General features: G+C 29.5%; 1 protein-coding gene across 2 annotated transcripts in view; it reads left to right on the top strand.

The window, feature by feature from the left end:
* Window positions 1-17,356, top strand: part of LOC135133606 (protein Wnt-10a-like) — a 51,781-nt gene that overhangs the window by 22,928 nt on the left and 11,497 nt on the right. The gene's annotated exons all lie outside the window — the stretch shown is intronic.

Here is a 17,356-nt window from a genome sequence, read left to right as displayed (position 1 = left end):
TTTTTCGTTTCGGTTTCTTATTTTTTCATTTTTTTGTTTTCCAGTTTTTTAATGTTTTTGTTTTATAATCTTTTTTTTTAAAGCGAAAATTGTCAATTTTTAAATTTTTCAATTTTTCCTTTTGTAATTTTTCGGTTTTCAATTTTTCGATGTTCCAGCTTTTGAACGTTTCCATTTTTGTATCTTGCAATTTTTCGATTTGCAATTTCTCGGTTTTAAATTATTTATCACTTTATTTTAAGATTTTTAAATTTTTATCACTTCTTCAGTTTTACGATTTTATAATTTTTCCATGTTTTCAATTTTAAAATTTCTGCATTTATTCGAGTTTCCATTTTTTCGATTTTAATCTTAATCTTAAAGTTGAAATTTAAAAAAAATTAAAACCAAAAAACTGCAAAGCGAAAAATTGCAAAATTTTACTTCGAAAAAGGAAAAATTATAAAATGTTTCGTTGAAAAAAATTAAGAAAACAACAAACCGAAAGGAAAATTGCAGATCGAAAAATTGAAGACAAGAAGACTGAAAACTCGACAAATGAAAAAATTAAAAATTGAAAAAATGAAAATTGTTAAATCAAGGAACTGAAGAAACGAAAAATTGAAACATTGAAACACCGAAACGAGAAACTTAAAAATTGAAAAAAAATGAATCCATAAATTGGAAAGAAGAATAAAGTTGAAAAACTGCAACATTGAAAGATCGAAAGATTAAAAAAAAAATTAAACATTGATAAACTGAAAAGTCAAAAGTTAACAAAATTAAAAGTTTGGAAAAATGGAATTGATAATAATTGAAAAATGAAAAAATTCTAAAACTGAAAAAATAAATGATTTAAAAATCATAATTATTGTATCTTAGAATTTTTTGTTTCGGTTTGTTGTTTTATTTTTTCAGTTTTTTATTAAAAAAATTTATAATTCGTTTCTTCACTTTTTGAATTTGAATCAAAAACGTGAATATAGCATTAATAATTTTAAAATTTTTCCATTTCTTCAATTTTACGATTTTGGAATTTTTACCATTTTTTCAATTATTGAATTTTAAAGTTCCTTCATTTATTCAAGTTTTCAATTTTAATTTTTCGATTCTTCTATGTTTCATTTCTTCGAATAATCGGTTTGCAGTTTTTCGTTTCGGTTTTTTATTTTATTTTTGCAAATTTTCGGTTTTTCAATGTTCTGATTTTATAATTTTTCTTTTTCATTGTGAAATTTTCAATTTGCACTTTCTTGGTTTTCAATTCTTCGATTTTTCAATTTTTGGCTATTTTAATTTTTCGTTTTTCTTAATTTTGGATTTCTTAGTTTCTCAATTTTTCAGTTCTTCGTTTCTCCAGTTTTTGATTAACAATTTTTCCAGTTCAGTTTGCAATTTTTCATTTCTATTTTGTTATTTACTTTATTTTTTTAAATTTTCGGTTTTTCAATATTCTGATTTTATAATTTTTCTTTTTTCAACGTGAAATTTTCAGTTCTTGGCTTTTTCGATTTACAACTTTTTGGTTTACATTTGGATTTTTCAATTTTTGGATTTTTTTAATTTTTCGTTTTCAATTTTGGATTTCTTAGTTTTTCAAATTTTCAGTTCTTCGTTTCTTCAGTCTTTGATTAACAATTTTTCCAGTTCTCATTTTAAATGTGGTAATAAATTCAAATTTGCATTTTAAAACTTTTTTATTTCTTCAATTTTTCAGTTTTCCAATTTTTAATTTTTTTAATTTTTAATTTTTCAATTTTTCGATTGTTTAATTTTTCATTTCTTCAAATAATTGGTTTGCAATTTTTCGTTTCGGTTTTCTATTTTCTATATTTTTTCAAGTTTTTGAGTTTTCAGTGTTCTGATTATATAATTTTTATTTTTTCAACGTGAAATTTTTCAGTTCTTAAGTTTTCGTTTTTTTTTTAATTTTGAATTTCTTGGTTTCTCAATTTTTCAGTTCTTCGTTTCTTCGGTTTTTGATTTACAATTTTTCTAGTTTTCATTTTAGGTGTGGTAATAATAATAATTGTGATTTTTAGATTTTTCACTTTTTCAGTTTTAGAATTTTTCCATTTTTTAATTATCAGTACCAGTTTTCCAATTTTTAATTTTTTTAACTTTTCATTTTTCAATTTATCAGTGTTTAATTTTTTTCAATATTTTGATCTGTCAATGCTACAGATTTTCAACTTTCCAGTTTTGACGATTCTATAATTTTTCGCTTTTACAATTTTTAGGTTTTCTAATTTTCCTATTCGATCCTTTTTTTCTTCTTTCCGATTTATCGATTAATTTTTTTCGATTTTAAAGTTTCTCAATTGTTAGTGGTTCAATGTTTCAATTTTTCATTTCTTCAGTGTTTTATTTTTTGAAATTTTCGAATAAAAAAAATGGAAAAATGGAAAAATTGTAAAATTGAAAAATAAATTCAAAAATGGAAAAACAAAAACGTATAAAATAAAAACTCTAAATATCTAAGAATTGAAAATCAAGATTTTGAAAAAAATAAAGAAACGAAAAGGAAAATTAAAAATTCGAAAAATGAAAAATCCAGAAACTGAAAAATTGAAAATTGTTATGTAGACAAATTGCAAAATTGAAAAATTGCAAAAAATATTAGAAAGTTGAAAATAAAAAAAAGTGCTAAATCTAAAATATGATTGTATTGTAAAATCAAAATATTAAGAATTAAAGAAATTGGGAAAGCGGATAACGAAAATCCAAAAATTGAAAAATTGAAAAAGTGGAAAACTGAAAAATTGAAAATTTAAAAATTTTCCTTCAGTATTTTAATGTTTTGATATTATAATCTTTCTTATTTTTGAATTGAAATTTTTCTGTTTTTGAATTTTTCAACTTTTCGATTTGTAATTTTTCAGTTTTCCAATGTAAAATGTTATATTTTTTTTAATTTTAAATATGTAATAATAAAATAATTTTAAAATTTTTTTAATTCTTCAATTTAACGATTTTTGAATATATCCATTTTTTCAATTATTGGATTATAAAATTTCTTCATTTATTCGAGTTTTCCATTTTCCAATTTTTGATGTTTCAATTTTTCGATTGTTCAATTCTTCGATTCTTTGAATAAGCGGTTTGCAATTTTTCTTTTCGTTTTTTTTTTTTAATTGTTTTCAAATTTTCGGTTTTTCAATGGTCTGATTTTATAATTTTTCTTTTTTCGCTGTGAAATTTTTCAATTCTTAAATTTTTCGTTAGCAGTTTTTTGGTTTCCAATTCTTAAATTTTTCAAATTGTGATTTTTGGTTTGGTTGTTTTAATTTTTAGATTTTGCAATTTTTCGATTTACAGTTTCATGAATTTTCAATTTTTAAATTTTTCAATTTTTCGATTTGTAATTTTTGGGTTTTAAATTTTTCGATCTTCCAGCTTTTGGATGTTTCCATTTTTAGATCTTGCAATTTTTCGACTTGCAATTTCAATTTTTCAGTTTTTCAATGAAAAATTTTGTAATTTTGCTTTCTTCAAAGTGAAACTTTTCAAGTTTCCGCTTTGCAATTTTTCGATTTTAAATTACATATTTGAATTTTCATCTTTCAGATTTTTACATTTTTCGTTTGTTCCCTTTTTGAAAAGCAACTTTTATAGTTTTCATTGTAAAGATGTAATAATAATAATAATAATTTTAAAATGTTTATCACTTCTTCACTTTTACGATTTTATAATTTTTCCATGTTTTCTATTTTAAAATTTCTTCATTTTTTCGAGTTTCTATTTTTTTCGATTTTAATCTTAATCTTAAAGTTGAAATTTGGAAAAATTTAAAACCAAAAAATTGCAAAGCGAAAAATTGAAAAATTTTACTTCCAAAAAGGACAAATTATAAAATGTTTCATTGAAAAAATAAAGAAAACAACAAACCGAAAGGAAAATTGCAGATCGAAAAATTGAAGATAAGAAGATTGAAAAATCGAGAAATGAAAAAATTAAAAATTGAAAAAATGAAAAATTATAAAATCGAAGAACTGAAGAAACGAAAAATTGAAACATTGAAACACCGAAACGAGAAACTTAAAAATCGAAAAAAAATGAATCCATAAATTGGAAAGAAGAAAAAATTTGAAAGACTGTAACACTGAAAGATCGAAAGATTAAAAAAAAATTAAACATTGATAAACTGAAAAGGTAAAAGTTAACAAAATTAAAAATTTGGGAAAATGGAATTGATAATTGAAAAATGGAAAAATTCTAATACTGAAAAAGTGAATGATCTAAAAATCATAATTATTGTATCTTAAAATTTTTTGTTTCGGTTTGTTGTTTTATTTTTTCAGTTTTTTATTGAAAAATTTTATAATTCGTTTCTTCACTTTTTGAATGCAGCTTTTATTTCCAAAAAGGTGATTATAACAATAATAATTTTAAAATTTTTTCATTTCTTCAATTTAAAGTTCCTTCATTTATTCAAGTTTTCAATTTTAATTTTTCGATTTTTGAATGTTTCGTTTTTTCGAATAATCGGCTTGCAGTTTTTCGTTTCGGTTTTTAATTTTCTTTATTTTTTTAAATTTCCGGTTTTTCAATGTTCTGATTTTATAATTTTTCGTTTTCATTGTGAAATTTTTCAATTCTTTGTTTTTTCGATTTGCACTTTCTTGGTTTTCAATTATCCGATTTTTCAATTTTCGTTTTCCTTAATTTTGGGTTTCTTAGTTTCTCAATTTTTCAGTTCTTCGTTTTTTCAGTTTTTGATAAAAAAAGTTTCCAGTTCTCATTTTAAATGTGGTAACAAATTCAATGTTTGCATTTTAAAACTTTTTTATTTCTTCGATTTTCCAGTTTTCCAATTTTTATTTTTTTTAATTTTTAATTTTTAATTTATTTAACTTTTCGGTTGTTCAATTTTTCATTTCGATTTTTTATTTACTTTATTTTTCAAATTTTCGGATTTTCAATATTCTGATTTTATAATGTTTCTTTTTCAATGTGAAATTTTTCAGTTCTTGGATTTTTCGATTTGCAACTTTTTGGTTCTCAGTTCTTCGATTTTTCAAATTTCGGATTTTTTAAGTTTTCGTTTTTTTTTTATTTTTGGATTTCTTAGTTTCTCAATTTTTCAGTTCTTCGTTTTTTGGGTTTTTGATTTACAGTTTTTCTATGTTTCATTTTAAATGCAGTAATAAAATAAATTAATTATAATTTTTAGACTTTTCACTTTTTCAGTTTTAGAATTTTTCCATTTTTCAATTATCAGTTCCATTTTTCCAATTTTTAATTGTTGCAACTTTTAATTTTTCAGTTTATCAATGTTTGATTTTTTTTTCAACCTGTAGATCTTTTCAAGTTTACAGTTTTCACGATTCTATAATTTTTCGCTTTTACAATTTCTGGGTTTTCTAATTTTTCTATTCGATTCTTTTTTTCTTCTTTCCAATTTATGGATTATTTTTTCTCAATTTTTAAGTTTCTCAATTCTTAATGTTTCAATGTTTCAATTTTTCATTTCTTCAATTTTTGAATTTTTCCATTTTTCAATTTTTTCCGACTTTTTAGTTTTTAAATCTTTTGATTTTTCAACTTTTCGCATAGAAAAATTGAAAAAATTGAAAAATAAAATCAAAAATGGAAAAACAAAAACATATAAACTAAAAACTCTTAAAAATCGAAGAATTGGATGGAAATCAAGGTCTGGAAAAAATTAAGAAACGAAAAAAAAGAAAATTGGAATTCGAAAAATGAAAAATTGTTATGTAGACAAATTGCAAAATTGAAAAATTCCAAAAAAATATTAGAAATTTGAAAATAAGAAAAATGCTAAATCTAACAAGCGAACTACATATGATTGTATTGTAAAATCAAAATATTGGATAATAAAGAAATTGGTAAATCAGATAATGAAAATCCAAAAATTGAAGAATTGAAGAATTGAAAAATTGAAAACGTGGAAAACTGAAGAACTGAAAAATTTAAAAATTAGCTTTCGCTCGGGAAGTAAAAATAAATAATAGTGAGATTTTTTAATTTCTAGGTTATGTTAAAAAGTATGCTTCAACAAATTTACCAATTTTCAAATTATGAATCACCCTGTATACGTAAAATCAGACCGAGAGACCACAGACTTGACGAAAATAAATTTTTCGAGGGTTCGCAACGTAGGCAACCAACAATACCCCCAAACCTTAATTATTCCCACAGCCATTAAAGAAGCGCAGAAATTTAAATTGGACTCTCGCACACATGTAACGGCCCCGCATGCATACCAGCGGTCTTGCGACCGCATTTGCGGCCAATGCAAATTTAATCTTAACCGCTAAACGCGAATACTTTTACAACCCATTATTGTCGATTAGCAACATAAAATTTGCCACAGCTCATTGCATTTAATTACCACCATCGTCTTGCCTGTTGCAAAACGGAGGCGCAGCTCTGAGCGAATTGTTTTATAACGACTAATTATTTTGTTATAAACTCACAGAGCGTAAAGAGAAATATCAGGCGTTGGTTGTTATCCTTTTGCGCGTTCGATTAAGGACACGCATTAGGAGAGCGATAATTGGAGCTAATGGAGCACTTTTACTCCATATACGACGGTCGGGTCGAGCAATACAGGTGGCGGCGATTAAATTTGCCATATCCGCGACATTTTGCGTTTTATTGGGCTGTTAGAAGGTTTTATTGGGATGGAGTGCAGGCGGGGTTTTGCATAAGCGGATTAAGGAGCGAGGATAATTACTAGGATTTTCCCGTTGTTTTTATGAAATATCGACGCAATAAATGCGAAAAAAACAGAAGATTAACATTGTTTTGCTAGTTTGCAACATTGTCTGGCAGTTTTTATTCTTTTATTGTTTAAAGTTCTTAGTCATGGATTTATAAGAAATTTTTATTTATTTTTAACTATCATTAAAACAACACGATATTCTAAATATTTTAGAGACACTTATTCAACAAAATTTGAGGATTATTGTAATAAATTTTAATAAATAAAATTGTTCTTAATCTCTAATTAACGAACGGTCAAGTTCATGTTTTCTGGCCGTTTCAAAGCTCCTGGAACAGGAAAAAGTAGGTCCTCCGTTTCCGTCTGTCTCTAGTCTAGTGGCGATTTTCTTAAACAAATAATTTCAGAAACTACTGGACAGATTATTGTGAAATTTTATATTTGTTTGATACGAGTACATTTCATATGGTAAATTGCTAACCAAAATTGTCTGATACTCTTCACCAAAAATTTTGATGTCATCTTCAAAAATGTAATAAAAAATACCCTTCGAGGTGAAATATTTTTTTTGTCCTTTAGTAATATGATTTTTTTTTGGAACAGAACTGGATGTTTAAAAAAGTAATAAATGACCCCGTAAATTGCATTGATTAAGTAAAAAATGGTTAGCTATTTAATAAGTTTTCCAAAGTTCCAGGACAATTTTTTATTTAAATATACAGTTATATAACTTTTTACAATTTATTTACGGAACGTGACTTCTTTGATTATGCTTCACAGGCGAAGAAAGTTCGGTCCAAATAACTTTAGAACATTAAAAAAATCCCTTGGAATCTTGGTACTTCTCTTTTTAAAAATGTTGAAAAATCTTGGATGCCCTCGTGTTTCTTTCCAATTTGAAAAATTTTTGGTGATTGACAATGTATTATTTTTGAATAGAATTTGAAAAAATATTGACGTTCTTGGTGTGTATTTTTTTTTTTATTCAAAAATTTTTGAAGACCTGGGAGCCTGTGGTGTTTTTTTTTCGAAAGAATTTGAAAAAATCTTGCGGCCCCTGATGTTTGTTTTTACGAATATGGAGAATCTTCGAAGTGTCGGGTGTTTTTTTAATAATAACGTTTGAAAAAATCTTGGGGGGGAGAGTGTTTCATTTTTTGAAAGGTTCCTGGTGCTTTTTGTCTGTTACAAAAATTTTTAGGAACCAGTATTTTATTTTTTAATAGAATTTGAAAAAAATTGGGCTTCTGGTGTCCTTTTGTTAATTTCAAAGATTCCTGGAAACTTCTTTTTTTTTTCAAGGGGTTTGAGAGAATATTGGGAGGCCATGGTATTTTCAACAAATTTAAAAAAGTCTTGAGGTTTTTTCTTAGAATATGGAATAACCTTAGTGGTTCCAGGTGGTTTTTTGTTTCAAAAATGCTTAGAGACCTCTGGTGTTTTATTTTTAAAAAGTTTGAAAGAAAATTGGGGCTCCCTGATGTATTATTTTTGGAAAGGATAAAAATATTTTTGAAAATTGTTAGTGTTTTATTTTCGAAAATCTTAAGCGATCCTGGTGTTTTTTTTTAAGAATTTGAAAAAATCTTGGGGGCTCTTGATGTTTTTTTTCAAGAATGTGAGAATTATTGCCCCGGGTGTTCTTCTTTATTTCAAAGAATCTTCGAGACCTCCTGTGTTTTATTTTTAAAAAGGTTTGAAAGAATGTTTTGTTTCATTTTTTTAAAGGATCAAAAGAACCTTGGGGGCTCATGGTCCTTTTTTAAGAATGTAGAAGGGTTTTGGAGGCCCTGACATTTTTTTCACTTACAAAAATTTTTAGAAACCAATAATGTTTTATTTTTTAATAGGATTTGAAAAACATATTGGGGCTTTTGGTGTCTTTTTTTAATTTCAAAAATTCTTGAATATTGAGGACCTGTGGTGTTTTTTAAACAAATCTGAAAAAATCTCGGAGACTCCTAATATTTTTTCTTAGAATATGGAATAATTTTGGGGTTCCAGGGTTTTTTTCAAAGATTCTTAGAGACCTCTGGTGTTTTATTTTTTAAAGTTGAAAGAAAACTGGGAACTTCTAGCGTTTTTTTAATTTCAAATATTTTTGAAAATTGTTGGTGTTTTATTTTTGAAAATCTTAGGGGATCGTGGTGTTTTATTAAGAATTTGAAAGAATCCTGGGGCTCCTGATGTTTTTTGTTTAAGAATGTGGAATAATTTTGAAGTCTTCGTATTCTATTTCAAAGATTCTTGGAGATCCCTGGTTTTTACTCCCGAAAAGTTAGAAAGACTCTTGAGGACGGCTGGTGTTTTATTTTTGAAAGAATTTGAAAGAATCTTGGGAAGTCGTAGTGTTTTTTAATGTGAAAGGATCTTGAAAGTCTTGGTATTTTTTTTTAATTCAAAAACTTTGGGAATCCCAGGTGGTTTAGTTTTGATACAATTTGAAAAAAATCTTGGCGGCTTCTAGTGTTTTTTTTTAATTTAGAAGGATCTTGAACGTCCTAGTGTTTTTTTTTAATATCAAAGATTTCTGAAGAATATGAAAAAATCTTGAAGACTCCTGATATTTATCTAAGAATATGGGAATCTTGAGGTTCCTGGGTGTTCTTTTTTATTTGAAAGATTCTTGGAGACCCATGGTGTTTTACTGTTGAAAATTTTAGGGGCTTCTGGTGTTTTTTTTTTAAGAATATGAAAAAAATTTCAGATTTCTTTTTTTACTTTAAAGATTCTTGGAGAGCCCCATTGTTTTATTTTTAAAAAGGTTTGAAACGATCCGGGGGCACTGGTGTTTTATTTTTTGAAAAGATAAAGAGAATCTTCGGTGCTCCTGGTGCTCTTTTTAAGAATCTGGAAGGATCTTGGAGACACTGGTGTTTTTTCAATTTCAAGAATTTTTGGGAACCGCTGATGATTAATTAATTAATTTTGAATACAACTTGAAAAATCTTGAAACGTCTGGTAGTTTTTTAAGAAATATGAAAGAATGTTGGAGACACTGGAGTGTTCTTTAATTTCAAAAATTCCTCACGATCCATGGTGTTTTATATTTGAAAGAGTTTTAAAGAATACCGTGGATTGCTGGTGTTTCATTTCTAAAAGAAATAGAACAAATCTTGGCGGTTTGTGGTACTTTTTAAAAAAAAATGGAAGAACTTTGAAAGTCCAGGGTGTTTTTTTTTTTGGAATTCCGATGTTTTAATTTCAAAACGGTTTGAATGAATCTTGCGAGCTCCTGGAGTTTTTTTTATGTGGTGGAATCTTGGAGGTCCTAGTGTTTTTTTATTTCGAAGATTTTTGGAGACGCCTGGTGTTTTATTTTGGCAAGTTTATGAAAGGAATGTTTTTGTGTTTTCTTTAGTGTGAGAGAATCTTAGAGCTCCTCGTGTATTTTTAATTAGAGAAATTCTTGAAAATCCTTGATGTTCCAAATTTTACTACGATTTGAAAAAAAAATGAAGGCTGTTGGTGTTTTTTTTATTTAAAAAATTCTTGGTAATCTCTGGTGTATTTTGTTTGAAAAAATTTGTAAAGTTCTTGAGCACTCTTCATGTTTCATTTTTGAAAAAAATCTTGAAGATTCCTAGTGTTTTTTTATTTGAAAGATTCTTGGAGACACTTTGTGTTTTACTGTTGAAAAAGCTTTTGGTGTTTTTTGAAGAATATGGAAAAGTTTTAGAAGTTCCAGGTGTTTTTCTTCCTTCAAAGATTTTTGGAGAATCCCAGTGTTTTATTTTTAAAAAGGTTTGTAGGGATCTTGGAAACCCTGGTGTTTTTTTCAGTTTCAAAAATTTTTGGGAACCCCTGGTGGTTTAATTTTGAATACAACTTGAAAAATCTTCGTCGTCTGATGGTTTTTTAAGATCATGAAAGAACATTGGGGTGTTTTTAATTTCAAAAATTCCTGATGATCTCAAGTGTTTTATTTCTGATAGAATTAGAACAAATCTTAGCGGTTTGTAGTACTTTTTTTAAAAAATGGAAAAATATTGGAAGTCCATGGTGTTTTCTTTTTTGGGAGAAATCCAATATTTTGATTTCAAAAAGGTTTGAAGGAATCTTGGGAGTCCCTGGTATTTTTTTTTAGTGTGACGGAATCTTGGAGGTCCTGGTGTTTTTTGTTTCAAAGATTTTGGAGACACCTGGTGTTTTATTTTTGAAGGGGTTTGAAAGAATCTTGCGAACTCCTGGTATTTTATTTTTGCAAGTTTTTGAAAGGAACATTTTTGTGTTTCCTTTAGTGTGGATGAATCTTAGAGCGCCTGGTGTTTTTTTTAAATTATAGAAATTCTTGAAAAACCTCGTTTTTACTACAATTTGAAAAAATTTTGAAGGCTGTTGGTGTTTTTTTTTTTTTTTTAATTCTTGGTAATATCTGGTGTTTTATATTTCAAAGAATTTGAAAGAAATCTTGAAGATTCCTGGTGTTTTGTTTTTATTTGAAAGATTCTTGAAGACCCCTCGTGTTTCACTGTTGAAAAACTTTTGGTGTTTTTTAAGAATATGGAAGAACTTTATAAGTTTCAGGTTTTCTTTTTACTTCAAAGATTCTTGGAGAATCCCAGAGTTTTATTTTTAAAAAGGTTTGAAAGAATCTTGGAAACCCTAGTGTTTTTTTCAATTTAAAAAATTTTTGGGAACACCTGGTGGTTTAATTTTGAATACAACTTGCAAAATATTGGGTCGTCTGGTGATTTTTTAAGACTATGAAAGAACATTGGAGGCACTGGGGTGTTTGTAATTTCAAAATTCCTGATAATCTCTAGTGTTTTATTTCTGACAGAATTAGAACAAATCTTAGCGGTTTGTAGTGCTTTTTTTAGAAAATGGAAGAATATTGGAAGTCCATGGTGTTTTTTTTTTTTGGGAAATCCAATATTTTGATTTCAAAAAGGTTTGAAGGAATCTTGAGAGGCCCTGGTGTTTTTTTAGTGTGGTGGAATCTTGGAGGTCCTGGTGTTTTTTGTTTCAAAGATTTTGGAGACACCTGGTGTTTTATTTTTGAAGGGGTTTGAAAGGATCTTGCAAACTCCTGGTATTTTATTTTTGCAAGTTTTTGAAAGGAAGAAGTGTTTCCTTTAGTGTGGATGAATCTTAGAGCGCCTGGTGTTTTTTTTAAATTATAGAAATTCTTGAAAAACTTCGTTTTCACTACAATTTGAAAAAAATTTGAAGGCTGTTGGTGTTTTTTTTTTATTTAAAAAATTCTTGGTAATATCTGGTGTTTTATATTTCAAAGAATTTGAAAAAAATCCTGAAGATTCCTGGTGTTTTGTTTTTATTTGAAAGATTCTTGAAGACCCCTCGTGTTTCACTGTTGAAAAACTTTTGGTGTTTTTTAAGAATATGGAAGAACTTTATAAGTTTCAGGTTTTCTTTTTACTTCAAAGATTCTTGGAGAATCCCAGAGTTTTATTTTTAAAAAGGTTTGAAAGAATCTTGGAAACCCTGGTGTTTTTTTCAATTTAAAAAATTTTTGGGAACACCTGGTGGTTTAATTTTAAATACAACTTGAAAAATATTGGGTCGTCTTTCAAAAATTCCTGATGATCCCTAGTGTATTATTTAAATCTTGCCGGTTTGTAGTGTTTAAAAAAAAAGGAAGACCATTGGACGTCCTGGTGTTTTTTGTTTCAAAGATTTTTGGGGATCCCTGGTGTTTTATTTTTGAAAGGGTTTGAAAGAATCTTGCGAACTCCTGGTGTTTTATTTTTGCAAGAGTTTGAAAAGAAGGTGCTTGTGAGGTCCTGGTGTTTTTTAAATTTCAGAAATTCTGGGGAACCCTTGATATTTCAGTTTTTACTACAATTTGAGAAAAATCTTGAAGATTCTTGGTGTTTTTTTTTTTAATTCAAAAATTCTTGGTAATGTCTGGTGTTTTATATTTAGAAGAATCTGCAAAAAATCTTGAAGATTTCTGGTATTTTTTGAAAGAATTTTGAAAGCCCGGGTGTGTTTTTGAAAGGTTTGAAAGAATCTTCATCGTTTCTAGAGTTTTTTAAGAATTTGATAGAAACTTGGCGACACCTGTTGCTTAATTTTTGAACTTGTGGTGCCAAAGAGGAAACAAAAATCATAATCAAAAAACCTGAAAACGCTGTACAACACAAAAACAGTAGTGAGAAACGCCTGTTACGCAGCAAGACCAAGAAAACTTCTAAACAAAACCCAAAAAACTACCGTTGACAGTCTCACTAAGTATAAATACACCTAATTGAATATTCCTCGCACTGTAATAAACTAAACGAAACGATCGCGTAATTATCGGCCTGCGACACATAATTTGTCCAACGCATTCATAAACAAATCTAACAACATCCGCAAAGCGCGTAATTCGAAACCAATTCATTATTTAAATCACATATGATTTGCATATTTTAACTCCTAATCTCTCCTTTCATCGCAACGCCTCGAGAAATAACCCCGCCTGAAAAGGCCACTTTCAGGAAATAAACAACCACTTCCTGAGAAACCCGTTCACACACCAAACTCAAAAACGCCGAACGCCAATTACTAAAAACCAATCACGTCTCACGCCGCGAATTTTGGCGAAAACAAAACACAGATCTCTTCGTAGAACAATCCAGCACACGTGACGATTACTTTTATGGCATCGATGGCATTTATACGGTGAAGAATTTTGATTGGTGTCCATTTTAAACCTGATGGTGTTTATTTCGCGAAACAATTAATTCGCGTTGAGCACTTGGTGATTGCGTATTGTGTCGATCTGCGGACTAGGAGTTTCGGGGGGTACTTTGACAGGACCACCAAGGTGCAAGCGCCTGTTGGCAATTTTGTTTTAATTATGTGGAGGAATTCGAGTGCTAATAATAAACATAATTGGATGGAGCTGGCTGATAGACACTCTTCAGTGTTGGTTTACCTTATCAGGACATTAAAGCTCTCGAACTCACTAATTTAATGAATTAACTAAAAGCAATATGCGATGCTTTTAACACCGCATAATTTTACATAGTAATTTACTATTCTTCGGGTTTTATGGTCGAACTGACTAAAAGTTACCAAAAGAGGAGCGGAGTGGGTGTAGATTTTTCTGGACGTGGTGCGGCAGACGCACCCTTAAATTCGCTTTGTTTCAACGCTTTGAAATAACCGCGCCGTCTCCAGCTGGGCAGAAAAAACCCAATAAGGATGTTAACAATCGAAACTCTCCTGAGGGACCGGCGGATTTATGGCCTCCAGGAGCACGTCCGCGCTGTCCACTTTCCTCCTCGGCAGCTCTGATTACGACCCAAGAAACGTCGACACCGGTGACAGCGGCGTTGAAGAGTCGTCCGTCACGGACCAACAGGAGGACGTGTCTACATCTTGAGCTGGAGGCCATCCGCATTGTCGTGATTCAATTTATATGGAAATGGCGGACAGCATACGTGCCGACAATTATACCATTCTTGGCGATATTAGATAATCAGTGCTGGTGGTCGGCAGAGCGGGCTCAAACTGGACCGATTCAAATGATATGGGTTGCCTTAAGAGTAGGTCTTTATGGCGGCGAGGTAATATGCGAAATGTAGGGATGGCGTTTAATTCCGATTTAGTTACACGTCACGAGCAAAAGATGTTGGGCAAAAAGCTGCAGATACAACGAAGAGCGGGCGCGGACGGACTGCGAATTGCTGGTATTATCTGGTGGATGGGTGTGGGGAAGCGAAGTCAGAAATGAGAGGAGTTTGACGAAAGTGACTGGATTTCTGGGAATTTGATAATCTTGGTAGTGACTATTTAGTGAACAACAAGTTTTTTTTAGTTTTGTAAATATTATGATCCTTCAGTGCTCTTATGGTTGAAAATTCTTCACTATTTCTGAAAATAAAACAATAGCACATATTCAGGCTTAAATCCACAGATTTACTATAAAAAAAAAATAAAAAAAAACTTTTTGAGTCTTGTATAAACCACAAGAAGGAAAGCAGCAAGTCTATCGCTGGAAACATTTTCGATATTTTCGCAAAATTAAAGCATAATGTTCAACGCAGATGCTGGTCTTATTTCCACTCTTTGTTTTAAATGTTTATATACATTGAAATGTATAAAATAAATGAAAGAAAAATGATGTGTTTAGTACATAACTTACCTACATAATGAGAAACGACTTCACAACTATACAGGGTGGTCCCGAAACTTCTAAGAATATACAATCTATTAAGCTAAAAATCGTATTTTTTTAATTTTTGTGGTGAGATATATTTCGTTGTGCTGATCCCAAAACAAAAGTGTTATGCTCCTAGTCCAAAAAATATTCGGTCTGAAAAAATATATTTTTTCGAATTACAATATTTCAGGGGGCGATTCTGGGAAAATGGTAGGAGCTACTGAAAAAATGAGTTGGAAACTAACTTATGAAAGTCGAAATCTATAAGAAAATGTCTTTAGTTAACTTTAGAAAACTGTCAAAAATGTTCAAGTTTTCATAGAGGGTACTGAAAAGTTTTGTTTCGAAAAATTTCTGAAGAAATTCTAGGATTTCGTAGTAGATTTCGTTGTACTAATTCCAAAAACATTGTCTTCAATATTTAAAAATATTCGGTTTGAAAATCATTTTTGAATCCAAAAAACTACAGTATCTGACTAAGCGATGCTGAAAAATGATAGGAGCTATTGAAGAAATAAGTTCCAAACTAAGTTCTGGAAGTCAAAATCTATAAGAAAATGTCTTAGTTAAATTTCCAAAATTGTTCAAAATTTACCGAAATTAAAATATTTTGCTTTAGAAGTTACCAAAAAATTCTCAAAAATTTCTAAAATATAAATTTTGACGTGTTGATTGCAAAAATATATAATATTTTTTTAGAGGAAATGTCATTCGCTAAAATTAGTCTTATTATCGTCCACCAACCCTCTAATTTCTTGGAAGGTATGTTGTTTGGCAAAATCAGTCTTATTTTAACAAGTACTAGTACCGCCCACCCACCCTATATTTTCTTTGAGTGTATGTCATTTACCAAAATCAGTTTTATCTTAGCAGATACCAGCCCCGCCCACCCACCCTCTATTTTCTTACAGGGTATATTATTTGCCCTAATCAATCTTAGCAGGCACTAGCCCCGCCCACCCACCCTCTGTTTTCTTAGAGAATGTCATTTGCCAAAATCAATCTTAGCAAGAACTAGCCCCGCCCACCCACCCTCTACTTTCTTTGAGAATATGTCATTTGCTAAAATCAGTCTTATTCTAGCAAGTGCTAACCCCGCCCACCCATTTTCTATTTTCTTTGAAGGTATATTTTATGCTAAAATCAGTTGTATGTTGTATTAGGAAAAGTTCCCAAGAAATTCTCAAAAATTTCTAAAATATAAATTTTGACGTGCTGATTCCAGAAATATATAATACATATTTTCTTAGAGGGTATGTCATTCGCTAAAAGCAGTCTTATTTTAGCAGGTACTAGCCCGGCCCACCCGCCCTCTATTTTCTTACAGCGTATATTATTTGCCAAAATCAATCTTAGTGGGCACTAGCCCCGCCCACCCACTCTCTATTTTCTTAGAGGATGTCATTTGCCAATGTTCAAGATTTAAAAATATTCGGTCTGAAAAAACGTATTATTTTAAATTGCAATATTTGGGTGGTCGATTTTGGAAAAATGGTAGGAGATATCGAAGAAATGAGTCCGAAACTAACTTTTAGAGATTGAAATCTGAAAGAAAATGTCTAGCTAAATTTTGAAAATTATCAAAAATTTGTCGAAATTTCCATAGAGTTCCGAAAAATTTGCTTTTGAAAAAGTTTCCAAAAAATTCTAGGATACTTATATGTAGATTTTGTTGAGCTAGTCCCAAAAACATAGTGTTCAAGATTTAAAAATATTCGGTTTGAAAATATTTTTTTTAATCCAAAAAAACTGCAGTGTCTGAGTAGGCGATTATGAAAAATATATATAATATATAGAAATAAATTCGAAACTAACTTCTGGAGGTCAAAATCTGTAAGAAAATTTCTTTAGTTACGTTTCCAAAAATTGTGGAAAATTGGCGGAAATGAAAAATTTTGCTTTAGAAAAAGTTATCAAAAAATTTCAAAAATTTCTGGAATGTAAATTTTGACGTGCTGATTCCAAAAATATATAATATTTTCTTAGAGGGTATGTCATTCGCCAAAATCAGTTTTATCTTAGCAGGTACCAGCCCCGCCCATCCGCCTTATATTTTCTTAGAAGATATGCCATTTGCCAAAATCAATCTTAGCAGGCACTAGCCCCGCCCACCCACCCTCTATTTTCTTACAGGATATGTCGTTTGCCAAAATCAGTCTTATCTCAGCAGGTATCCGCCCCGCCAACCCGCCCTCTGGTTTCTTATGGAATATGTCATTTGCCAAAATCAATCTTAGCAGCTACTAGCCCTGCCCACCCTCCCTCTATTTTCTTTGAAGATATGTTATTTGCTAAAATCAGTCTCAGCAGGCACTAGCCCCGCCCACCCACCCTATATTTTCTTACAGTAGGAGATATCGAAGAAAAAGTCTGAAACTAACTCCTAGAGATCGAAATCTGAAAGAAAATGTCTAGCTAAATTTTGAAAATTATCAAAAATTTGTCGAAATTTTCATAAAAGTTCCGAAAAATTTTGCTTTTGAAAAAGTTTCCAAAAAATTCTAGGTTATATGTAGATTTTGTTCAGCTAATTCCAAAAACATAGTGTTCAAGATTTAAAAATATTCGGTTTG

The sequence above is a fragment of the Zophobas morio genome, unplaced genomic scaffold (assembly GCF_036711695.1).
Source record: "Zophobas morio isolate AGI-343-1 ecotype UQ-CSIRO unplaced genomic scaffold, CSIRO_AGI_Zmor_V1 ptg000022l, whole genome shotgun sequence".
Classification (NCBI taxonomy): Eukaryota; Metazoa; Arthropoda; class Insecta; order Coleoptera; family Tenebrionidae; genus Zophobas; species Zophobas morio.
The sequence above is the reverse complement of the archived record's forward strand: the minus strand, read 5'-3'. Positions and strand labels throughout refer to the sequence as shown.